Below are 26,657 nucleotides of genomic sequence, written 5' to 3'. Positions count from 1 at the left end.
GGAGCCATTAAGGTTGGGCACTGCACCACTATGTACATAATAATACTGGTCCTGTACCAGTATAAGTACACTATAAGTAATGTGATTGGACACTGCGGCTGTGTGTACTCCTCTTCCCCACACCCCTTTGGATGTGTTGGTTGTTTACTGCCACTCCGTTTTAACTGCAGTTTTTTGTGGTGGTATTGATGTGTTTCGGGCTGCTTTGAGTCAAGTAGCTCGGGGCGGGGTCAGGAGGGGGTTGGCCTGCGGTTTCTTCTTCTGTAGTGGTGACGTCCTACTGACTGCCTGCAGAGACTCTTGGCCTTGATTCTTTTCATCGCTGCTTCGGGTTGAATGTGCTGAATCCCTTCAAAAAATTCATATGCCAGCTTTATTTAAGAAATCATACACCCTGGCAAGCACAAGTCAGGCAAGTGTGAGCTATACAGTAAATAGCAGGGTGCGTCTTAGGGGTGGGGGAAATATTAATACAGTAATGCAAAATACTATTAATAATACAAATACAATTTAAAGCTTTTGGCATAAATTGCTCATTTCAGTTCACTTAAAGAGTTTTCTTTTCTGATGAGATCAGCAGGGTTTGTAAGAAATAGGTCAACAAAAAAGATGTAGACTAACCCTAACCGTCTGATTTCTTTTAAATGTAGCTTGAAGTGAAGTTTTTTTTAAAGATATTAAATAATTGGTTGACCTTTTACTGGATAAACTAGTCAAAAATACATATATTAATGATCTACTTTTTTTCTTGCAGGAGCAGTGTGTGGCATTTGTGTAGTGCAAAGGATTGGCAAATACAACAGCTTCCCCCTTGACTACTCAGTGGAACGGTGAGTTCAGAACTGTCAGGCATTGAGCTGCCACTCATACACAATGTGAAGAGCAGATACAACTGTGAAGGGGATTCCTAGAAGACCAATATTTCAGACAAATCACAAGGTGGACAGAATTATGGGAATATGCAATGTGGATAAAAACAGGGATTAAACTAAACATGCAATGTAATAATGTAAGGGTTATCTGTCATGGCTGTATTATCCAAGTCATATGCAAAATGTAAAATGTTACCATTGTATAGGCATTTTATCATTTAGGTAAAAAGTATTTCATAACTGGTCATTTGAACTGGTAGTAGTGCTGGGTGCACATGTGATGGAAGACTGCACTGTGCATGCAGAGCTGGGCTATTCTACTGAATTCTTATTAAACGTGTTGCTAGCAGATCTGTCATCCACGTGTGTTATGGAAGAGTGTGCTGCTGAATGCATTAACAATTGGAATAATTAGGCATACTGTTAACAAAAATGCCTTAAGACCTTTACTATGTCCATTTCCCCCGTTCAGAAATTCAAATTTGACCATAACTTGCCCTTGGAAATGTTCCCGGAATTTTCCAACCCCTTGCAACCCTACATCATATTTCTGGGAGTATGTTAGAAGGGACACTGCTGCAGATATGTCGTCCACACTTGACAGCAGGACAACCCTTCTCTGGTTTTCCTCCCTGATAACCAAATCCAGTCCAGAGCCATTTGGTATCTCGCATGTAAAACACAGAACAGTATTGTTCCAGATCTGCAGTGTGCTGACAACATGACTCTTTCAACCCTGGAGTTACTCCAGTGACAGATGAGCCAAATGAGGAGTGAAGTCACCAACCACTCAGAAATGAAGAGGGTTCAATTTCAGTACGAGACTTGAGTTAATAAACAGTGGTGAAAAGTATACAAGCACCTGATGCCAACTCACATCGCAATGGGTATTCACCTTTAAAAAGAAGAGAATATTTGCAGTTCTTTTTGATGTCTGAGGACAATTCATATCTCTGCTCCAGTGTAGCTATTTTTAAACTGGCGCAAATATCAGGGGATCTCTCTTCCTCTGTTTTTTCCCGCCTCTCTTTGTCTGTCTCTTCGGTTATCCACGTCTGATTGAATCTCATTGACTTGCTCTGTCATATAAGGATGATTAATTCAGGAATTATAAAGGCATTAATGTGTTGCATACAGTATGTCCCTTTGTCCTTGCATGTTGTGGTGAATCATTCTGATGAATAAGTACTACCCGGACTATGAAATGATTGTATAATATCCTCTGTGGCTCTAGAGGAGCTTCATAAGTCATGAATGTTGTATGTAGTGACATCATCTGGTTTAACTCAGTTTTGGCATGGGATTTAAACATTTTAGCCTTATTTTTCATTTTTTTTTTACAATTTGAAAGACGTGGTTGTTTTCCGATAGGGGAAATCTAACTATAGACGATACAGAGTTTCATTATGGCAAGTGTCAGGTTCTTGGAGCTTGAGGTAGGGTTACTAGACTTCAGGATATATTTGCCTCTTCTGCATATACAGTACAGTAGCAATATGGAGTATATTGAATATAGTGATGTTTTTTAACTGTTTTAACTCTAACTGTTGACTAATGGTGTCATAATAAAACACATACACTTTGACTATTACGGAACTGTAACACTTAACGCAACAACACTTAATATCTCATATTTCAATTTTTCCTCGAACATTTTACGAAGCAAAGAGCCGCTATCATTCATAGAGAGCCCGACGACAGCTCAGACAACGGTAGTGTTATTGACAAGAGGAGACATTTATCGCCCTCCTTGCACTCCTCTTTAACAATTTCCATGTTCCTGCTGGGCGCTAGGGGGTAGGAACTGTCGAGTAGAAAAGGAATCCCGCCTGGAGATGATTCAGTTCACCATGGGTTTCTACACGGGGGCTGTGCCTAGTGGCGCTCAGGTGAAGGCACCACACCGTCTTTGTTAGGCCTTTCTCTCCCAGGGTGAAGGTCGAGAAAAAAGTATGAAAAGGCATAAAGCAGCTGTCAGCGCTGCCTGTCTCTTTAACGTACTGGCTCCCTCATCTTCCAGACACCCTTAAACCACAGACAGCATGCATGACCGGTGTTAGCTTCTGTATCGGCCCCAAACTCACACTATACAGATTTTGCACTTGGCGAAAGACGAGGCAAAAGACTACAAAATAGACCTGTTAGGTCTACCAGAGCTTTATATGTTAAATTGTAAGCAATTGGCTTGTTCTCTGTGTGCATATTTATGGCAGCCGTTTGTTTAGTGTAACTCTGGTTTGAAAGCAACACATGGCCTTCTGCTTCAACCTTACTTCCATTATTGTAATGAGTATTTAGTGCAGCCTTGGCAACACTCATCCAGCCAAAGTGTGCTATTTTATGTAGTAGAGTGAGGCATTTGTAAAGCTTGGCGCGCTGTATATTCTTGTATATGTATAAAGAAAAGACTAATTTATTGCACATTTTCCAATGAAAAGGATTTGGCCACTATGGAAACCTGGACAATCATGGGACAATGTGGATTGAAAACCTAGAAAAAAGACAGTATGCGGGAAATGTAAACCATCCTCTTTATGAATCCACTGTTGAACAGCTTTTGGAAATGTGCACACTGTGCTTGGTTGCGGGTTACATTGATGTCTACGATACATCAGTTGATACAGTGTCAGGTCCTCTCTGAGTGATGGAAGATGAGAACCGTGTGCAATAATATCACACCTTATTTCATCTTTTTCTTGTTGCTGCTTCAAAGGCGGCTGCCTCGATGATTTAATCTTTATACCAGCAGGAACTAGGCCAGCAATATTTCATCGGTGTCATGAGCACACAGTGTTTTTGTGTGCATCCAAGCAGTTGTAAAATGAAATGGAAACTGCTGGAAGGCTGACCTTTGGCCCCAAAGTTGGGATCTATAATTCAGGATTGTGTGTCACAAAATACTGAGCGAATTGCTTGTTTGCCACTGTATGTCGCTGAAAGAGAACCAGGATTCTCGTGTATTTCTAGTTGTTCTATCCGCACATTGACACAAACCGTCTGTTTACCGTATGTGCAGCTACACGTATTATTAACCTAATTATTAAGGTTTTATGCTAAATCCGTAGCAACCGGGGGCATTCCTAAAATTCTCCCGTCTCTTACTTTAGTTCAAGCATTTCAAGTTGAGGCCTTTTATAAAATACTGCAGCAGACAAATCCTTACCTTCTATATTTAATGCCTAGGTTAACCACTCTGGACTGTTATATAGAGGTTTTGGGGAAATGTGATAGCAACCCTGCTGGACTGACCTACATTAGTAAAGAATCTTTACAATTCCTCACCAAATGGCTTTTGATTATCCTATTAAGCTCCGGCCACCTGAAATGATTAAAATAATGAAATAATTTACGTAACAAATGATATTGTCCCCTGAATCCCTATTAAAAAAACTCCAATTAATCATTACCTACAACTAAATGTCCCACACTAATGGTTTTCAATTATGGACACCATGGGCCCAATTTCAGACAATATCAACCGTCTATTTTTTTACATTTTGACCAAATCGGCACGATTAAAAGTATGCTTATATAGCTAATATAATTCTCTGTTAGCGTGAACCCATTGCTGGACAACTATCACTGGATTGAATGCTTCTCGAGCAAGTTTCTGAGTTATACAGAGTATTCTTTATGATTTTGAAGCATATTTATAGGTTTTGATTTATGATGGATATAAGAGATAATGGTTTTCATGGAAAACAAAGTCACTTTGAATCTATAAACGTTGATCTTGCTTGTGCGTTCAGTATCAAGTTCGTGAAAAAGTATATTTTCCATCCAAAAAGGTCTAATCATGAAGTAAGGGTTTCAAAGTAGACCCAAAAAAAACATGTTTGACAATTACTTGCTTCCTGTTATTTCCACAACCTTGACATGCACCTGCCCTGTCACCTCACGCAGTAACTTTGCCTCACATCTCTCCCTCAACCCCCTCCCTCTAAAACCCTTCTGGCATTGAACAGATGTAACAGATGTTCGTGTTTTCAGGTTCTCTAATGATAACCTGAAAGCAAGCGTTGTTGTCTCCATTGTTAAGCTGGCGTAGACAATTGGTCAACTCTGGAAAATGTTCCAAAGAGTCTGAACAATCACGAAAAGATAAGATCCAAGATGGAGCTGTTTTTACATTTTGGGCTGTTGCCCTCAGTAGGAGCAGCTTGAAATCTAAGAAAAACAAAATGTTCAGCGTCTAAATGTGAAGACGGCAGATCTGTTGTTGGTAAAAACTAGACATGCATGCCTTATTTTAGCTTTGGTTCTAAAATTCCTTCTAACATCTATCCTCTCTACTCATATTGCCGTCCCCTTAAAACATCCACCTCTAATGTTTGCTTTTGTTAAACTGCTGATTTGTTACCCTATTGGCGAGTGTAGTCATGATCTAAAAATCAACATCAGCAATCTAAAAGATCTTCATATAGATATTATGCTTTAATAGAAATCATATTCCTGTACAGGGTTTCCCACACATAGACTTTACTTGAGCGGGCCGCCCAGGCATATTAACGTCCGCCAAAGTATATTTCGCGACCCATTTAGGTTTAATCTTTTTGTATCCGTCCGCGAGCACGACGCCATCTGCGATCGATTAACTAGTGGACAACGATCCCTCCTTTACCTGTTCGCTCCGCTATCGCGTGAAGGGTCTGCTTCATGCGCTCCGCAGTAACTCCGCTGCGAGGATCCGGCGAACAATTCATGAGCGTGCTCCACTAGCACCCCCCCCCCCCCCCACACATTCTCTGCTACCATCACAAGTATATTTCAGATCTGTGGGAAACACTGCTGTAGTTTGGCTTCTCTTTTGAAATGCTCAAACACCATATGTTCTGTATGATCCAGTAGCCATAGTGCTTTAACACCATCACACTGATAATCATGTATTTACATGTGAAGAATCCATCTGGAGAGTACCTGCGTTCTTTCACACTTGGCGCCCACACTCTGTTGATCTGGTTCTCACTTTCTCTCTAAGCCCTTTGTTTTATCAATACTAACTGCCATCCATACACTGGTCTCCATCCACCCATGCCTGAGAGCAGACAGGGGATGGATGGATCCGGTATCAAAGCCCACATTTGGTTTGGAACCTGGAAGTGGAAGCGGTAACCAGATGTGAAAACAATGTAGTCACTTAGGCGAAGCCGTCAGAGAGGGCTGCTATCACTGATAATGTAGATTCTACCCAGCACAGTAAGTCTGTTTTGTGTCTGGGTGACATCTGTTTTGCACTGTACAAACTACAGATGGGACTTTGTGCATCTGGATCACTGATATAATGTCATTTTACTTCAGGGTTGGAAGGGTTGTGTTTACATATCTCTGCTATAATACAGTCCTGTGTACTTAAGGATAAATGATGAGCCGTGGTGTCATTATTTACTGAAGTGTTGTGTAAGTAGTATGAGTGTGATTATACATGTGACATTTTTAGTATGTGATCGGATTAATACTGGATTTCCAGACCAAAGCCAATTTTTAAACAGCTAATATTACTTATATTGTTATAAACAAGGCTATATTAGGAGTGTGTAGGGTGTTGAACTATCGTCTCTTCTAAAACGAGAACTGCAGTAAAAGCACAACTTACAGCAAAAGTGCAAGCAATTAATTGATGTACTCATGATTACTCTCATGTGAGCAACATCTATAAAACGATATCTGCATGCAGAATTTGTAGGGAACGGGAAAAAGTCTGAGCATTGGACTACAGTTGTAAAGCTTATATAGCACTTAGTGGACAAAGTAGATACAGTTGCAAGAAAAAGTATGTGAACCCTTTGGATTCTCCACACATAGCGTTGTGTGTTCCTTCCAAACAACTCATCTTTGGTTTCATCTGTCCACAGAATATTTTGCCAGTAGTGCTGTGGAACATCCAGGTGCTCTTTTGCAAACTTCAAAGGAGCAGCAATGTTTTTTCTGGACAGCAGTGGCTTCCTCTGTGGTGTCCTCCCATGAACTCCATTCTTGTTCAGTGTTTTACGTATCGTAGATTCGTCAACAGAGATGTTAGCATGTACCAGAGATTTCTTTAAGTAGCTGACACTCTAGGATTCTTCTTCACCTCATTGAGCATTCTGCGCTGTGCTCTTGCAGTCATCTTTACAGGACGGCCACTCCTAGGGAGAGTAGCAACAGTGCTGAACTTTCTCCATTTAGAGACAACGTGTCTTACCGTGGCCTGATGAACATCAAGGCTTTCAGAGATACTTTTGTAACCCTTTCCAGCTTTATGCAAGTCAACAATTCTTAATCGTAGGTCTTCTGAGAGCTCTTCTGTGCGAGGCATGGTTCACATCTGGCAATGCTTCTTAAGAATAGCTAATTCAAAACTGGTGTGTATTTTTATAGGGCAGGGCAGCTTTAATCAACACCTCCAATCTCGGCTCATTGATTGGACTCCAGGTTGGCTGACTCCTGACTCCAATTAGCTCTTGAAGAAGTCTTTAGCCTAGGGGTTCACACACTTTTTCCACCCTGCACTGTGAATGGTTACATGGTGTGTTCAATAAAAACATGAAAACATATAATTGTTTGTGTGGTATTAGTTTAAGCAGACTGTGTTTGTCTATTGTTGTGACTTAGATGAAGATCAGAACACATTGTATGACCAACTTATGCAGAAATCCAGGTAATTCCAAAGGGTTCACATACTTTTTCTTGCAACTGTACATCTACACTACATATATTACACTATTGCACTGTTTATAGACTACAAATGTGGTTGTGTGGATGTAAAACATATTTTGCTTGCACTTTTATTAAGAATAATTGGTTTACACAACAGTCAGCTATAGTTTCCAAGTTTTAACCACAGCTGACTGTTGCTTTCACCACTTTAATAGACAAACAGGAACTTGGCTGTTCTCGTGTTTGCATGCTCTCTACAAGTCAATGTCTGTACTCAGTTATCTATAAAGTTCCAGCATGTGGATCAAATTGCTTGTGAGCTTAAGCTGTTAGTTCAATTTGTGAGAAACAATATTAAGGTATAAATGGGTATTGGATCAGATATATTCTAGGACAATGATACCACGCATGCATACATATATTCACATTTCCACTTTAAACAACGTGTCGAAGCCAATCAACACTAGCCTGGCAAAATGATCACATATGGGCCTACCTCAGATCAGATCTGATCCGACACAAGTAGCACACTAATTACACTCATTGCAAAAAGTGCACTGAATATAAACAAACAGAATGAGAAATGTTGTATTAGCTTTCTACAGATAAAACCTTTTTTGTCAGTTTGTCACTCAACTCTAGTTATTTGTGTTTAGTCTTTGCCTCCACTTGACACTTACTCAAATCTAATATAATTCAAATCCAAAACAAAGAAAGAAACTGACAATTACTCAAATGTGCATTGCATGTCACCTAAAATACAAAGTTAGGACAACTCTTTCTTTTGATTCAGTGTTTTCTATCTTTTACATCAACCTTTGCATTGTTAGAAACATGAATTTAATTGACATTTCCTTGGATATCCGAATAGACAATCCAGAAAGATAAGAATAAAATATAACTGCAATATGCTGCCAATGCCTGCAATGTAGTCTGTTTTTTTGTATTCAACACTGGGACCTACTGCTGTTTAAGCAAATAAAAAGTCATGTTTCCATGAAGCCCAGCCAGATATTGGAAGTTGACTACGTAGTTTTGACTGTAGTCACAAGCCAATGTGGTATTGTGGAAAGCCATCCAACAATATAAGTATTGTTAGATTATTCAAAGCAATTTAGCAGACACAATGGCCTGCAGTAAACCACGATAGCTACTCACCAACATGCTCGTACTTTGCCCCACTAATCAGCGACAGCCACCATACCGCGTCAAATCTGATTGTTTTGTCTGAACCAATTTTCCTTACAACCTCACCGCGGTCGCCACCATTACTGAAACCCCCATAAAACCTTGCATGAGAGAAAGACTGTGATTTGATCTCCCTCACCTTGATCAGATTACACACTGGAATTAGTATAATTACAGCTGTCGCTGATTAATGGGCACGCTATAATTAGCACTCTGGGTATAGTGAAAGTGTGGTGTGGTAGACAAAGATAGAATGGTTGTGCATTTGTTGAATTGTGCGTGTAACTCTTGGGTATGTAAATGATAGTGTTTAACAGCAGAAGTAGATACATTGGGTTCAAAGTAGAGTTGGCTCAGGCGTTAGAAAATAATAATACTCAACTCATTATCAGTAAGATCCTCAGAGAGTCGGTGTGTGAACATCAGAAAAAGTTGAGTGGCCTACGAGTGAAATAACTGTAATAATTATATTTTGTTAATGATATTCAAATGATACACAGCGAGTGTTACTCACTAGATATTTTGGCCTAAGCTTTCATCAATGTGCAATAACTTCAATGTCAATCTCATTCACCTCCGGGGCCTACCTACCGAATCAACCGAATCATCAGCCATTAACATCAGCGCTATACATGGAGATTGCAGTGTCTGGCATAGCTCTATTAGTTATACTTCTATTAAAGAGGACATGCTTGTATTTTGTGCCTCTGCTGTGACATGTACATGCTTTACTGTTCAAAAAGCTCTTTATTTTTCTCATACTGCCTGTGCTGCAGCACCTCTTTTCACCCTCTGTCAGAAACCAGAGCCCTGTCTGCTCTGATTGGTTAGCTGGCTGGCTCTGTTGTGATTGGCCAACCGCTTGGAAATGTCCGGCCCCTTAGCCTATCATGTTCAATGTGTTGGAGCGCTAGCAAAGCACTAGTGTTAAATAGTGATGTCACTATGTTGATGAAGTTAAACAAGGGAGTCCCATGGAGACATTTCAGGCTGGGGGGAGTGTGTCAAGGAGAGAAACTCCCTCAGGAGGGAACTTTTGGATTTTATCCTTCGGAGACCATTTGCATGCACAAGAACCTCTAACACACTACAGGAAAGTGATTACTCCAAGAAGCATTATCGGACCACTTTTATATGTATAGACTGCAATCAATACTAGCGTATATATTTGGCCAAAGATAACTAAGTTCAGCTTCTGTACAGATGTAGCGCTTCATTTCAGACGCCTACCCGTGCGGGTCCGTGATCGGAACACGGGGTGGGCCCCTGCTGAAAAGGAAAAACCCCCCCCGCAGGACTTGAAACGCCCCCGTGATAAATACATTTAATTATAATGAAACCAGCTGCAATGGATCATGGATCCACCAGGGGGAGCCGTGAAAAGTTGCCACACTGGAACTCATGTGAAATAAACAGCTAATCTACAGGTATCTGATATAGCGGATATTTGTTAAGATCCATATGTCACGGATAGGATCATATTCTGTGCTAAATAAGAGACATGTAATCATTTACTAAACATCACCATGTTTTTATTTAACAAAATAATGTTTAATTCACGTTGGCGTAAGTACAAAACCATCGCTATGTTTTTAGATCAGTAAATGCATCCAGGGTCAAACAAACGATTTCCAATCATCATCCTCACGATCATTTAATGTATCATCTGTTCGCGAGTTGAGATGAATGCACTAAATTTAATCCACGTGAGTTTACAACAACAAAAATAATCGCTTTGTTTTATATCACATCCGACCGGAGGAAAATGCAGCGGCTCTCACTACCGATCATCCTAATCCCACGGGCAAACAATAATATGTACAGTGTTAATAGTTTACTGTATTATTAGTGTCTAATATTACTGGGGATTTCGGAATGGTACAGGATTTTGATTTATTGTATCGGCTTCCAGTGGCGGCCGGCCCATAGGGGCGCTAGGGGCGCCGCCCCACCTCTTCCCACATACAAAAAAAATATTAAAAAAAAAATGTAATTAATAATATATTTTATATTTTTATTTTTAATGAACAAGGTAAATATCATACAATTGGTATCACTAAGATGTATAATCTACAATAAAATCTCGTTTAAAATTGTGTTACGATGTCTAAAGTTACTGATAAGTCACATGTTTCCTGCCTGGCCTTGCCCATGGCATTAGTTTATCATTACCGGGCGGAGCCCCCGAGCCAAACGGCAGCAATCAGCACGTTGCAAAAGTCTCAATAGTAAACTGTGCTGCCGAAACATAATTTCAGCCAATCAGCGCCGTCAAATATTTTGGTCACGAGGGCGCTCACGTTGCTTACGTGAGTTGTTGTTTAGACTCGTGAGTGACCAAGGTGACGCAGTAGTTGGATGAGAATGGTGTGCAGGTGGAGTCGGCGGACCTCGGTCCGCACCCAATTCCGTGCAAGAGCTACTCTCCAATCCTTTCGAAAGGAGAAGTTTGGGAGATAAATTGATACTTAAAGACCTTGGACCGGACCAACCCGATTTGTATATATCACAGCAAGCTCGTGAAAAAGACAACGTATCAACAAGGCTTCTCACATGGCTAGCTGGATGCAAACGATGCAAACAGGTAAATGATATCTTTTGTTTCCCATGCTTGCTCTTCAAACAGCCGGGGACAGATACGATCTGTTCAGAAACTAGACAAAAGTTAAACAAGTACAAACCACAGACTGTCTGTGTCATGGAGAATACAGTCGCTGGTTTATTTATGTCTGTATAGGCCGTTGTTGTGAGTGTGGACGGTCGGATATAACCTTAGCTTAGCCAAGCTCCATTCAGAACACAAGCATTCTAAAAGGTTTTTTGCCTGCCGTCTGTCTGCAGACTTGTCAAAGCATTAATTCATTGTTTTTACTAACCGGTATCAGTATGTTGTTACGTCGGCATCATTTAGAAACATGTATTACAATGTAATCACGGTAAAATGTTCATTTTAGTTGTAGCTCCCGAGCCAGCGCGTCTTGTTTGAATGATGCGAGTAAACACAGCTGGCAGCCGCGGTGAAACTCGAGCGACTAGAGCGAAGCGAATATTCGCATCGCGTCCGGTCTGAACGCAGCATTAAAGCGAGCTCCGCGCTACACTGGAAATGCGCCATTACATCACCAGAAGTCCTAATTTAAGGGGTAATTTCTCCCAAAAAAAAAAAATGTACTCACTATATCAACTGCCCCACCAAAAATATTTTCCACCAGCCGCCACTGTCGGCTTCATATCGCAATATATTCCCGAAGTCTGAAATGCAAAAATGTCCCACATTAGGGCAATTCACCCTACACTTAATCATTCAAACAAAATCATATTTCGTTTCTTTTTAACTAAATAAATGTGGTTTAATCCACATAATTTACTGTGTTAATTGTTTACTGTAGTATTGTGCACATTACTTTTCGCTACTTGTTGCACCTGGTTAGAAGCTAAACTGCATTTCGTTGTCTCAGTACCTACAATATGTGCAATAACAATAAAGTTGAATCTAATCTTGAGCAGGAACAAATGTATTTAGGCTACTTAGTACATATCTGACATAAACGATTATACACATTTGTGCATTCTTTAAACCGAGTCAAGCCGAGTCCGGAGGTAGCATTAAAGTGTGCACCTGATTGTTTAACTTGAAGGTGCCTGATGACATTTAATCATTCAAACAAAATCATATTTAGTTTATTTTTAACGAAATAAATGTGGTTTAATCCACATAATTTAGGCCTACTGTGTTAATTGTTTACTGTAGTATTGTTTAACTTGAAGGTGCCTGATGCAGAGTCTGATTTTCAAGACCCGTGACGTGCAATACCGAACCCCCCCCGCTACCCGCACATATTGCCAATTAGTTCCGCAACCCGACCCGACCCGTCGGCACAAGATCCGCAACCCGACCCGAACCCGCATAGCCTAGCCTATATATAGTAGTAGTGTAGAGTAGTGAAAACGTGCAATTATGAACACGTGCAGTTGGGACGTGGGATGTTGGTTATTTTTTTCCATCTAGGATAACACCAAAAGCCTCCCAGACGTTGGATTTCGCTCTTGAGGAAGTGTTATTGAAAATGCTGTATTCTCCGTAGAGAGCTTCACCTCAGCCTTTTCGAATCTGGGGCGCACAGCAGCAGATTGATGCGCTGCAGAGGTTATGATTATGCACGGTCCCGCGGGGGAGAAGTCTGAGGATTTAAACATTAAACTAAATTATTATTATTTTAATATATTTATTATGCAATACCCGCGACCCGACCCGCATCATCTTTGTTTTACCCAGAACTGAACCCGGAAAAAAGCGTTTGAAAAAATACCACCCGCGAATCACCTTTTTTGCGGGTCACCCGATGCAGGACTCTGGCCTGATGTGAACATTTCCAGAAGAACTCTAGCTTGAATGGCCTTTGTATGTATACAGTAGGCCTACAGTATAGCCCAACCATTTACACCTTCCTTTTTTCCGGTCCAAAGTTTGAATTGGATAAAGGTAATGGTTATCAATGGTGCTTTTATAGCCTATTGTATAATAACTGTGTGATTTATATTGCTTTTCAAATGCATATATGGCCACCCATTTACACGGCTCTTCCCGTCAAGAATATGAATAGAACTTAGGTAGATCACTTTACATTTCTGCAAATTAATTTGTAATCACACACGTCTCCCCGTCCCGAAAATGATAAATAAAATAAAAAGAGGAAACAATTTTCAAGTTCATTTTTCAACATTTTATTTAAAATAACTGACATAACAGACACCATACTGTCGGCCTATCTGCTGCAGAAACCAGGACGAGCTATTTCGGGGTCTGTTTTTCGGGGGCTCCTCAGTCTCTCATTTACCCGGCTCCTGATCTTATGCCACTGGTCAATGTTCAGATTTGGGAACCAATTGGAAACATAGGACTCAATCTTTTTCAACTTCTTGACGGGAAAAAAGGAAGGTGTAAATGTTTGAATGATGAATAAACAGTGAGGAGGGGTACAGTATGAATACACTAGATATACACAGCAGCCCAGCCTGTGAGCAGTATGAACACCAATGAGCGCTCAGCTCGAGATACCAGCGAGTCGAAAGAGAGAATGATATCTGCATTTTCTCTTTTGGTTTGATTAGGACACATCCTGGGGATTGTGTTTACAAACATTGACTAGATCATAGTTTCTCATTATTATTATTTTTATCGCTCATCTTATTTTTGATTTTATTAATCTGTGTGAATCTGTGCTGTCCTGTTTTTCACTCTCACCCTGTTGCTGTTTGAACTACTGCATTTCCCCACGGGATTAATAAAGGTCCATTTTATCTTATCTTAATGTATAAGTTGATTTACTTCAATCTACTGTACTGTGTAAAAACACCCCAACAATATTACAAGAAATATACTGCATAAAGCAAACTATATACTTTATTTGATCTACAATATTGATGTTTCTACAACACCCAGTTGTCTTTGTTTATTTTGTGAATGAAGCGCCATCTCATGGTTAAATCCTGTAATTGAACAAATGGTGAAATTGGGCAACGCCCTCTAGCAATTTGGCAACACCCCCAGCCACTGGCATCCGCTGGGCTTTTGACTGGGACACACCCATTTGAGTCTGATTTGGAGTGCTACATCTGTATTTGTATTCTAACCCTCAGAACAGTTAGCTACGGTATGACTCGTGGCCAGTAGGGTTTATAGTTCAGAAACAGCAAAGAAATTCTGAATCATTTTATGTTTTTTTTGGTCCAATTAGCTGGAAATGAAAGAAGGAGAAAGTTACCACTTGGACATGATGCTTGTGATTGCTGCTTTGTCTTTAAGAAGATGACCACAACTTGTATTATTGCGGAAAGGATCTTTGGAACGCCAGTGTAGCAGGTGACAGAGATAAGTAAATGCATGTGTCGTAATAATAGCAATCATAATAAAACAAATTATGAATGTGCCCAAATATGACGAGTGCACTACAAACACATTATATATTATATTTGTAAATGAGTCATACAAAATAGTTTAGTGTGGAGAGCTTTTACTGTTTGGAGTTTGTATGTACTAAGTTGAAGGGACAGGGTTGTCCACGCATGGTTAAATATGAGTAATATTCACTGCATTTACAAGTACGGTTTTCACACACCACACTCTTCGTTTAATATTTAACCATTTCCCCAAATGTCGGCGTTATGGTTGGTGGTCGGATGAATTGGTTGTCAGTTGAATATGCCACCCTGCTCATCCTCGCAGCAATCTGTGTATGATTGATTCTTACATGGGAATATGAAAGTATTTCCATTGCTCCTTCTTCATGCAAACGCAGTGTAATATAGATTTGCTGGCTGTGTTGCCGGCCATTTGCTACAAACCTACTTTGAAGCCAAATGGCAACAGTTGAATTCTCCCTGGTTACCAACTTGTTTGCATAATTTGTATATGTCTCTAACATGAAGGGAATGTGATTGTAATAACAATTCAAATCCCCCCGATATACCTTATTACAGCACAGAGTAACACATTTCACCACCCACCAACCCCTGGAATATAAAAGTCTGCCCTAATTGGGCTTGAGCAATTCTGCAGCTATGGATAATAACATTCTGAGATTTCCACTTTACACCAAAATGAATCACTGAGCACCCCCCGCCTCACTGAGGGAGCAGTGGATACGAACAAGATGGATAGTACGGAGCTGTTCTCAGAGCAGTAGAGGAAAGTGGGAAAGAGGGAGCGATAAGAGAGTTTGGACTGCAGGATTTCAAATATTAATAGAGATGGAGTGTATTTCAAACATTGTGCATGCATGAGCTGCTTATGTGCACTCCAGATTTTCAGAAAATCTAAGCAACCCCTTCTTCCAAGCAGTGAAACTTCTTAGTGAGTGGGGCCAAGCAGACGATAGCGGAGGAGGAGAATGGACAGGAAAGGTTACGTAGTGTTAAACCCTACCCAACTTTTTTTCCAATGGGCCCACATGAGCTATCTCTTTGTATGTACTACTTTGAAAACATTCTTAAATGTATAATATGACCTATATGGTCTTTATGCTATAGCTTTATCTTTTTTATACAATGTTACATATTTTGTGTTTCACCAATTCTACAGCTTATATTATTTGTTGCAAATTGTATACCTTTTTCAATTGTGTAATTGTACTAGTCAAAGTAAAAATCACGGTTCTGTGTGCTTTCAATATAAAAATCATTATTAGATATTCCGTTTCCCGTTGGACCTAACTGTAATCTCGAAACGGCAACAAGTTGTATTAAGTGAATAACTACTAATAAAAAAAATCTAATTATGACATCGCTATCTGCTTTCTTATTGCTAATTTTACATATTATATTTAGATGCATAATGTTTCGTATAATGTCTAAACTAATGCATTCATCGTCTTCATGGAATTAGCTTCAGCTATATTTGGGCTGGCCTAAGGATGGATCATTTGCCTGTAAGAATAACAGCATAATGACAACCGGTAAAATGTGTAACAGTAACAGAAGTAACGAAAAATCAAAAAGGCACTTCAGAAATGTTGCTTACAGTACACATGAAATTATATCTAATGTATGCTATCCTTAGCCATATAAGCTACTGGTTATAACCCTCCGACAAAAAAAGAGCACCGGGTCATTTGAACGCACTGGCGTTATAGATGTTCGCCTAGGGCGCCAGATCTGGGGAGGCGCTGCGCTGGCAGTTCTGGGAGGGAAAAAAACATTTTTGACCGTTAGTGCTCTTCCTAATTTTCGGCCTTGATGTAACAACATTCATAATTAAGTAAATGTAACACCATTTTCACCCTGGTTACACGTTTCATTTGCCCTGTACGATGGGCGCTGTAAGTGATGAAAATGGGGGATGTTGGCTTATCTGGCGGCCGCAGCTCACAGCCAAAATGCGAGGGAGAGAGGGAGGGTGCACCGGTACCGGCGCAGTTGTTATTAGAATCTGGTGCTAGCTGCTCTAACGGATATAAGAAGAAGATGTTTCTACAATGATGTGGAGGGAGAGTCCTCTCCAGTCAGACTGAGAGGCTGATAACTTCAGCTCAGTGAGGTAAAGGACTCTTGAGTGTTTGTTTAGATAGTTTACTTTAGTCTAAGTTATCTCAGTGGGTCTCAAACGGTTTGGTCACAATTTATGTTAACACATATTTCCAAGGCACTCCTTTATAATTATTGGGATAAAAAGGTTTGAAATCATTCGAATGTATACTATAGGACAGGGGTGCCCAACCTTTTTTGAACCGAGAGCTACTTTTAAAGTTGCCAGTCTGCCGAGATCTACCAGTCCAAATAGAGAGGCGTAGCCATTACTGACAGCCTACTGCCAGGTAAATACACACTACTTGTATAAAACTGACCTTTAATACTCCATAAAATACTGCAGATCCTTTATTTTACCTCTTTCTAATCTACACACATACAAGTATTTAACTGAAGTTACACAGCAGTGTTGTTGATACAGAGTTGGAGTTTATTCACACATACTACAGTGGGTAATGTTTAAGAAACATTGAACAGTGCTGCCACATATGACACAGGAAAAAAAGAAAAGACTCTGAACCCTTTCTTTGCCATTATATAAAAAAGTGTTGCTACAAAAGTATAAATGAGGCTTACTAATAAGACAACTCAGATCTGAAGCTACTCAGGAATCTGCTGCCAAAGTGCAATAAAAAAGAAAAAATTAATAGAATCAAACCCTTTTTTGTTGCATTTTAGTCGAGTATACAAATAAATGCCTTTTTAAAATAGTATGCAAGCAACACTAGTTTCTTAAACTGAATTGATAATAGACTATAATCAATTTAAGTTTGCATTCTTATACCATTTTGTACAATAATTATAATGAATAAGTTCAAACAAATTAAAACTTACAGCTGATTAATAATGGTATCTAACTTGAGTTTTTATTATATCAAAAACCTGTTGAAATGCTTCTGTTATTTTTACTGCCCCCAAAGCGCGTCGGCAGCCTCCAAGAAAGCTTCTTTCACAACTTTGCCGTCTTTGAAAGACTTCATGTGTTTCACAAGAACGTGACTGACCCGATAAGATGCTCTGGTAGCAGCCTTGCTCTTGTTGTTGGGCCTGGTGAAAATGGACTGCTGTGCATTTAGCTGTCCTCTCAGGCCCCTCCCCTTTTGGAGCGTAGGGCAGAGGGAATTCCGTCTCGTAGCGTTTGTGCACTGTTTTGAAATGCCGCTCCTAAATTACCCTTCTTCGATAAAGCCACGCTCGCATTGCAGATGAGACAGATGGACTTTGAATTGGAATAGATACAAAAATGATCATCCTCCCACTCGGAGTGAAAATTATATATTTTGGGCTTTTTTGCTTCTGCCATAATTGCGGTCTTATTTGGGTGCAGACTGTCACTCCTGTTGACACGGAGAACGTCAGCGAAATAGTGCCCACTGTCCACCAGCCACGCCCCCACACATGGGGTCACGCCGGCCAATCACAAAGCTTTGGTGCGTTCAAGTGCATTATTCTGGCACGGGAAGATTATGTTATAGGACATTAACGATAAAACAGAATATTGTTGTTCTATTTTTAGACACATCTCGCGATCGACTGGGAATCTCGCTGCGATCGACCGGTCGATCGCGATCGACTGGTTGGGCACCCCTGCTATAGGACATTAAACCAGACATATCCTTTAAAACTGGAGATAAAAAAAATGCATAAATAAATGTTAACTAGGTAAAATAAAATATGAATGAACACAAATAAAATAAGTTACATTCATTTGTTATTGGCTATGGTAGATTATTGGTTATGTTCACATACTTATTTGATTACATCCACTTGTCTAAGATGACAACAGACAATTTCAACCCAAAACCAGCAGTTGACTTGTGGATGCAAGCAGCTAATCACAGACTCAACCAGAGAAAAAGTAGTAGGCCTACATCATCAGCTACCATCAGGCCCGGTTCTACGGGGGTGCCCACGGAGCAGCCGTCTGTGTTGCCCCAAATACCACCACTCCTCAGCGGCCCGCAAGTGCCAGAGGACCTTGGCAAAACAGAGCCTGCCCAGGTATATTTAAAAAAAGTACCCAATTCGCCTGTAAAGTGGTGTAGGGCGCTCATTTTGCAGCTCATGGTTTCAAAACAGAGATTGGCTGGAATATTCATGTTAAAAAGATGTCATCTTCTGCTATGCATGTAGACATTTTGGTTCAAGTAAGTCAGATGCCTTCACCACAACTGGCTACAACAACTGGCGCCATGCTCTTATAGGGTACGTGATAAGGGACTGGGAAGGCATGAATCAAGCAAAGAGCACATAGATCCATAGATCTCTTCATTTTGCTCTCAAAGTGCACCAGATTGATGCTTTTAACTTCAATATTTAAAAAAAAAAAATCTTCTCAGGGGAGCATGCCCCCGGACCCCCCTAGAGGAGGTGAGGACCCCCCCTTGAGGGTGTTAGGTCCACTCCCCACTTATAAAAATAGCACTTTACCACTGCACCCTCTCTAGTCTCAGATGCACACTGAGTCATTTTTTTCTGGAACCGGGCCTGTCTACCATGTCTGACAGAGAGGAAGACAGTGAGGAGAACAGTCAGGAGGGTAGTGATGACAGCTTGTAGGATTACTGGTCGTGCTAATGTTGTCTTGTGTTTACCTCTGCATGTGTGTTCTGTGTTCACCTCTGCATGTGTGTTCAGGGCCGTGTGTCTGGCAAATAAAGACCCCCTCAAAAGTTACGGTTTATTTCATTTTAAGGATGAGCACCAAGCAACATCTCCAGGTGCTCCTTTGAGAACCAGGGCAAAAAAGTGATGTGCACTCCTGGCTATAGCAGACCAAGGAGAGTTCTTGCTGCTTCTGAAGGTGTTATTTTATTGCGTTTAAAATGGTCTTTTATCTGTAGGATGAAGAATGTCTTACCTCTTCTTTCTACACATGCATGAGCTAATGTCTAGCATTTTATGATTTTTTCTTGACTACAGTTTTTGGGTTGTGGTTTTAGGTTTTAAAATATATACACTGAACAAAAATATAAACGCAACACTTTTGTTTTTGCTCCCATTTTTCATGAGATGAACTCAAAGATCTAAAACATTTTCTATATACACAAAATAACCATTTCTCTCAAATATTGTTCACAAATCTGAACAAATCTGTGATAGTGAGTACTTCTCCTTTGCCGAGATAATCCATCCCACCTCACAGGTGTGGCATATCAAGATGCTGATTAGACAGCATGATTATTGCACAGGTGTGCCTTAGAATGGCCACAATAAAAGGCCACTCTGAAACGTGCAGTTTTGCTTTATTGGGGGGGTCCGAAAACCAGTCAGCATCTGGTGTGAGGGGTAGGATTAGGGGTAGGGTTAGGGTAATGTTGTGAATTGAGTGGCCCATGGTGGTGGTGGGGTTATGGTATGGGCAGGCGTATGTTATGGACGACGAACACAGGCCACTCGATTCACAACATTACCCTAACCCTACCCCTAACCCTAATCCTACCCCTCACACCAGATACTGACTGGTTTTCGGACCCCCCCAATAAAGCAAAACTGCACGTTTCAGAGTGGCCTTTTATTGTGGCCAGCCTAAGGCACACCTGTGTAATAATCATGCTGTCTAATCAGCATCTTGATATGCCACACCTGTGTGGTGGGATGGATTATCTCGGCAAAGGAGAAGTGCTCACTATCACAGATTTGTTCAGATTTGTGAACAATATTTGAGAGAAATGGTTATTTTGTGTATATAGAAAATGTTTTAGATCTTTGAGTTCATCTCATGAAAAATGGGAGCAAAAACAAAAGTGTTGCGTTTATATTTTTGTTCAGTGTATATAAGAAAGTATAACAGATATTGCCACATTACATTGCCAGGTTCCAGATAACCCCAGCCTGACACCACAGCAGATTGCTCTCCATAGGTGATATTAAAGACGCAGTGCCAGAAACTACACGATTCACCTCCCCCCACTGTCATGTGCTCCCTATCTCTCTCACACTGCGCTATTGCTACAACTGGTAGACACCATTTTTAAAACACATTGAAGTAATTTTGTTTTACATTTGAGTAAAATGCTGAAAATTAAGATACATACCCTACAAATGTACAGTACAAAGGGATGTTTAATTCACCTTTAACCAAGTAAAACACAGGTAAGAAAACCATTTCAAAGTTATACATCTTTATCTGCAGTCTTAAAACGAAACCTTTATCTATAGCGAGTGTTGTGTGTGTATTTTCTAGAATCAATTCAGTGAATCCCATTTGTGACGTATAGTTCCCCTCCTGTAGCAGTGGTTTCAACATGACTGCGTATTCAAAATTACCGTCACATTTCTTGGAAATAAACGTTATGTAAGAACTGACATAAGTGGAGCAGCTATGCTATATCGACATACTGCCCTACACATGTACACACATATTTCCAAAGGCTCCAGCTGGTCATACTGCCTTGACCAGACTGTCGCCAGTATTTCAAGTTTAATTGCAAAGTTAATTATTTTCGAATAAGTGGATAGCAGAAAGAGTTGGGGATCTCAGTGGTGATAAGAGTGTTGTTTTTTGTTGTTGCAATAAGCTAATTTAAATAAAGCATCCCATTTACTTGAGTTTCACAATTAATCAAAATGTTATCAAAAATGAAAAAGAGACCAGTTCAAAATATAAGTACAATATTCACACTAACACACTACAGAAAATGGAAGATCCCAGAAAATCATAAATTGGCCTCTTTAAAAATCGCACCATAATCATTTAAATATGAGTGAATAATGTTTCAATAATGGGTTATATCGTCTCATTTATCAAATCCTAACAAGGTTGTAATAAAAGTCATTATCCCAACAGTGCATTTCTACCATCTACACACATATACTATGATCCAGGTTACCACAATCAGTAGGGTTTTGACAACTTTGGGTGTGGACACACAACACAGCAGTTCTTTGACGGTGTGACCAAGATGGTGTAAAGCTTCATGCTGCTCAGTCACTCATTTCTACCACGGCGAGGTTTCTTCAAGCCTGTGAAGTTTTCTGATAAAGTTACTAGCGCAAATTAGCACTGATGAGTCACTCATTATCAGCTTGGTGTATGTTGGCAGGAGGCGATTTGTTGTGGGCCGCTCTGCTCGCTCGGGTCTTCTATTTACAGCAGAGCAAGAGCTGTAAACAGATAATATATACGCGTGGAGTTGCAGTTTGTTGTCACGCTGAATAGAAGGTGTGTGGCCAACATCAAGTTTGCTGTGAAGCGAAATCAGGACACAGAAAGAACAATGTTCTGGATAAAGTTGCCTATTATTTACTTGGTACAGACAGATTATACAATTCAGCTCTAAATCAAGAAAGTAAGAGTCAGCCACACTGTTATGGTTTCCCAGTGTTTTTTCTGTGTCCATTGAGAGAGGAGCGTCATTTAGAGGTGTCCTTACATACAGCATTTCAAACATCAGTAGCACTTCAGACACACTGAGCATCACTGAAATAGAGCCAAATGCAGTAGAACAACTATTTTGTTCCCTGCTTACTTTTCTGGCTGTAGTTCTCCTTAATTGAAAGTGCCTCCTGCGGTTTATTTGTTCATGTCGCTCCACAGTTGCAGTGCTGCGCATTAGGGCTGATTGTTTTATATTGGCTCAGCCAGGTTATATGGGAGGCCCAGTCTACGTACAGATCACACATTTTGAAATATTAAACTTAGTTTTCTTTTCTTTAATTTTTCATCCTCGTGTAGAAGGCTATCACGAAACACACATTTGGTTGTTTATCGCATAAAGAACATCTGATTGAATGTGAGGTAGGGAAATAATCATTTGAGTATGTGTATATACATATGCAATTTACAACAGCTGTAAGATGCTTGAAAAGCTGGAAAATGCACCTTGAAAATGCTTCAAAAGTGCTTGAATTTGACTTTGGAAAAGGTGTAAGAACCCTGATCAGGGGAAAATAATGTTTACCTTTGGTATTATCAGGAAATAGTTAGGCTTTGGATTGGTGTCGTCAAATACCGTGTGTGAGCACAAAAACAAAAAACAGCGTTGGCGGCCAATGACCTCATTGTCTATTCATGTCAAAAATGCTGCTGCCAGCAGTCGATTTGTATTTGCTTGCTCCTGCCCCTGCCCACGTTTTTTAGATGTCCCATTATGTCATATCAACTCTGCTCCCTTTCACCCTGTTGTAATTACAACCACTCTTTGTGTGTAATGATATTGAAAGTCCACATTTCTGGCCTGAGGACATTTATGCTCCAAATCATACCTTGTTCAGCTGGTCAGCATTTTAACTATGCTTTGTTTTTTCTTCTTCTACTCTCTTTCTTTTTTTTCTGTTATGTCGTAATTACAGCTTGAATGTGACCCATTCCCGAGTTAGGAACATAGTTATATAAGCATGGCCTCGAGCATTTCACCACACCAGTGCAAGCTTTGCGACACATTGTACAGTGTGTACGCTCAGTGCGACCTCTCTGCCAGTTTTCATTCACTATTTGGAGTGTCAGTTGATTGAGTGTGCATCAACTGCGAAAAAAACAATGACTGAATGTTTTATCTTGCCCCAGTTTAACACATAAAATGTGACCCAGAAGGTAACAGCAGCAAAATATGAGTGTGTCAGGAGAGAAGAGAACATTGTGTCATTGAAGTCCACTCAAGTTTAATACTGCAAATGTACCCATAATGCTTTGTAACACATCAGAGTGTGTCTCTCAGGGCTCCGAATTACCTCTCACATCTGCTCCTGCTCTGTGCCAGGAATACCCCGGTGCCACACATACACAATTATACTCGCACACACACGCATGAGCACCAATAGCCAAGAGACGGCATGTTTGAATTGATTAGACTGAGATTAGTGAAGTGATGATGTGCTTAAACAGAGATTATGGAGGACATTTCTCTAACTGATTGTTCTGTCAGTCCAGAGGATATGGCTTGAATGCAAATTGGGCGTAAATGAATATGTATTTCATCAGATTCAGTCGGTGTCATGTGCCTGATGAAAACTGAAAGATGAAGTGAGGCAAGGAATTTGATAATACATTATCATTTTACTGTACAGCAAAAACACGTGGGTTTGCTATCCTGGCTCCAAAATGGTGGAATGAGCTCCCCATTGACATCAGGACAGCAGAAAGCTTACACACATTCCGGGGCAGACTGAAAACTCATCTCTTTCGACTCCACTTCGAGCGATAGAATTACTAACAAAGAACTGCTAACAGAGCACTTATATACTAATAAAGGACTGGCTTATCTATAGCCAGTTGAGTAGCACTTGAAATGCTTGGCTCTATGAAACCTGATGTTCTTATATGATTCTGTTTTCTTCAAGGTTGTGTCTTCCTGGTCGAATGTACTTATTGTAAGTCGCTTTGGATAAAAGCGTCAGCTAAATGTAATGTAATGTACAGAATATCTTTTTTTTTTTTATGTCAGAGACACTTTCCTTATTGTTCTGTAGTTCTTAAGTGTTGTTTCCTGTCGCCGGGGAATGTCCATGGCTGACAAAATAATTTGCAGCAAATGGGGCTAATCTCCGGAGACAATGTTAAGAAGGGGCGAGCTCCTCCATTTCAGCTCTAATGTAGCTTTTAGGGTTCAATTTGCAGGTCTCAAAACATTTATTTCCAGTTTATATCGACCATGCTCCACTAAACAAGATCGTGGGTTGGGTCTCAAGGTAAATGTGATCATTGATATTGAAATATTATGGTAGTAATATCAATATTAGGGCTGCACGATTTTGGGACAAAAATCGAATTGCGATTTTTCTGACAGATTCGATTTGTGATATTTGTTTTTATGCGACCCAACGGAAGTTTATTGTAAAATGCGGCCATATCTCCGGCTAGGAAGGTCGCATCAACATGCTCCCGGCCGTCTCTAACACCCCCGCAGCCCGAGCTACGAGTGAAAGAACTAAACTTACATGAAACTTCCGTTGGGTTTCTTTAAAGTCAAGCTTCAGTTTAAGATTCACCCTGTAATAGATGTTAAACATGTGATGGAGCATTACTAACCTGACTCAGATGGTTTGTTTCACTAAACCATCTAGGAAAGCTCCATTGGAAGCCATTTGGAAAGGGCAGGCACTTTCAAAAATACTTGGCAGGTGATTGGATCAATCTGTCTATCAACTTCTATCATGGGCCACTTCTGATTGGTTAACAATGGCTGGTACATGTGGAGCATGGCACTTCTGATTGGTGTGGATGACTGACACACAAGAAGAAAAAAAAAATGTAAAAGAAAAAAATAAGGTTAAAAAAATCGCAGGCTTTGCAATTTGATAATCGCATCCTTTAAAATTGCGATTTCGATTTAAAATCGATTAATCGTTCAGCCCTAATCAATATCATATTTTTCTCATAGCAATTGAACCTTTGTCTTACATCATTGCCACAACTTTTGAAGTCCTAATCTTGCAGATACAAATATTTGTAAAATGTCCCATATGTCAATATACATACCTTTTTCGACAACCTCTTATTTGGAATTAAGTAGTAATTTTGCCAGATAAAAAGCTGACTTTTATAAAAAAAAAACAACACTCAACGACACCCACCATGCACATACTAAGGTAGAGAACAAGCCTTTTTGCAAGCAAATATAGATGTTACCAATGAATGATTTAAACATTCCCCAAATAGGCTTTGCAAATGGAAATACATTGTTTGTTAGACCTCAAGGGTATGCATACAACATACTCTGTTTACAAGGAAACCCCACAGGGCATCTTTAAAACATATTCTATCTTGCCCATTAAGGCAATAAATAGGTGGCAGTCTTTTTGTGGCAAAGCCTCTGCAATTTCTTATAATATCTTTCATCCACATTTTTCAGTCTTTTATATCAATTGTTAAACATCAAACACAACAGAAGTAAAATGCTGTACGTCTGACTTTTCCAATGATCAAGTTGTACCTACAAAAGCCACCGCTTTTATGTTTCACTCCTTTCGCAAAACAACATTAGCAAAAAGGGTAGGGTGGGGAACAGAAATTCTAATCCAAGTAAAAATGAAATACGGAATTCCCAATACCGGGCACCCAAAGAAAAAAGATGACATTGATTTTGCTCAAAGAACCAGAAACAAAATTGGAAACCGTTATAGTTAAAATAGAAATGATACATAATGCTAAGAAAAGAGTCACAAGAATGTATCAAACTATTATTTAGTTTGTTCACTTCACTACATCAATAAAGAACAGTATTTGGTTTGATTTAAGTTATATCTCTCTGCTGCTTGTATTCACTGTTCATCTGCCCCCTCATTCTCTTTTTTTTCTGACTTTACATTGAAATACCCATCAGGAAAATGACATTGAACACCTCCAGAATCAGACATTTTGTATTTAACATACTTTAACAACTCTGTTTGGTCCTTCCCATCAGAGGCAGGTTTGTAACCAACTAAAATAGAAACCCTTATGTAACCATGCCCTTTGCCTTTTTAAAGGAGATGTCAAATACATTTTTTCAGGGTAATGGCTTTAAAGCAAGTGCAACTACCAAACGAGCAGAGAACCGAACATGAGAGAAAAAGGGGCAATTTGGCTGGCGATGGTTTTTGTTTCTTTATAAAGAGAATATCTTCTGAGTAATATATGCAGAGAGACTAACATGACATGACATAGTGGTTTTACTTTATGTTAAAATGATTTGGATCATTACATGAAATGATGCCTTCATCTCCCCCCTAAAGTCTGACGTTGATTCGTTACTACATTTATTGAATTATTCTGCAGAACTCTTTGTTTGAAGGTATTTCTCAGTCGAATATAAGTTATCCGGCCTCTTGTGTGTTGGTGAAATGACAGCTTATGGAATTGCCAAGGCTACAGGCATCTTTACAGTTAGCAGAAGAAAAAAGAAAATCAACAGGCAGATACAGTAGCAAGCAGCTAGCCAGCGAGTCAGATCAGCTTTGCTCACTGGTCCATGGTACAGCAGGCCTAAAGCAGTAATGGCCAGATGGTAATCGCAG

The 26,657-nt window shown here is 39.9% G+C and overlaps 1 protein-coding gene across 2 annotated transcripts in view; it reads left to right on the top strand.

The window, feature by feature from the left end:
* Positions 1-26,657, top strand: part of adarb1b (adenosine deaminase RNA specific B1b) — a 199,391-nt gene that overhangs the window by 81,257 nt on the left and 91,477 nt on the right. The window contains exon 2 of one of the 2 annotated variants that reach the window (XM_034109648.2): positions 755-830. The exons of the other annotated variant lie outside the window; for it this stretch is intronic. The gene's annotated coding sequence lies outside the window, so the exon portion shown is untranslated. The remainder of the gene's footprint in view (positions 1-754; positions 831-26,657) is intronic. 2 annotated transcript variants of the gene reach the window in all.

The sequence above is a fragment of the Pseudochaenichthys georgianus genome, chromosome 21 (genome assembly GCF_902827115.2).
Source record: "Pseudochaenichthys georgianus chromosome 21, fPseGeo1.2, whole genome shotgun sequence".
Lineage (NCBI taxonomy): Eukaryota > Metazoa > Chordata > Actinopteri > Perciformes > Channichthyidae > Pseudochaenichthys > Pseudochaenichthys georgianus.
This window is presented reverse-complemented; position numbering and strand designations above follow the sequence as displayed.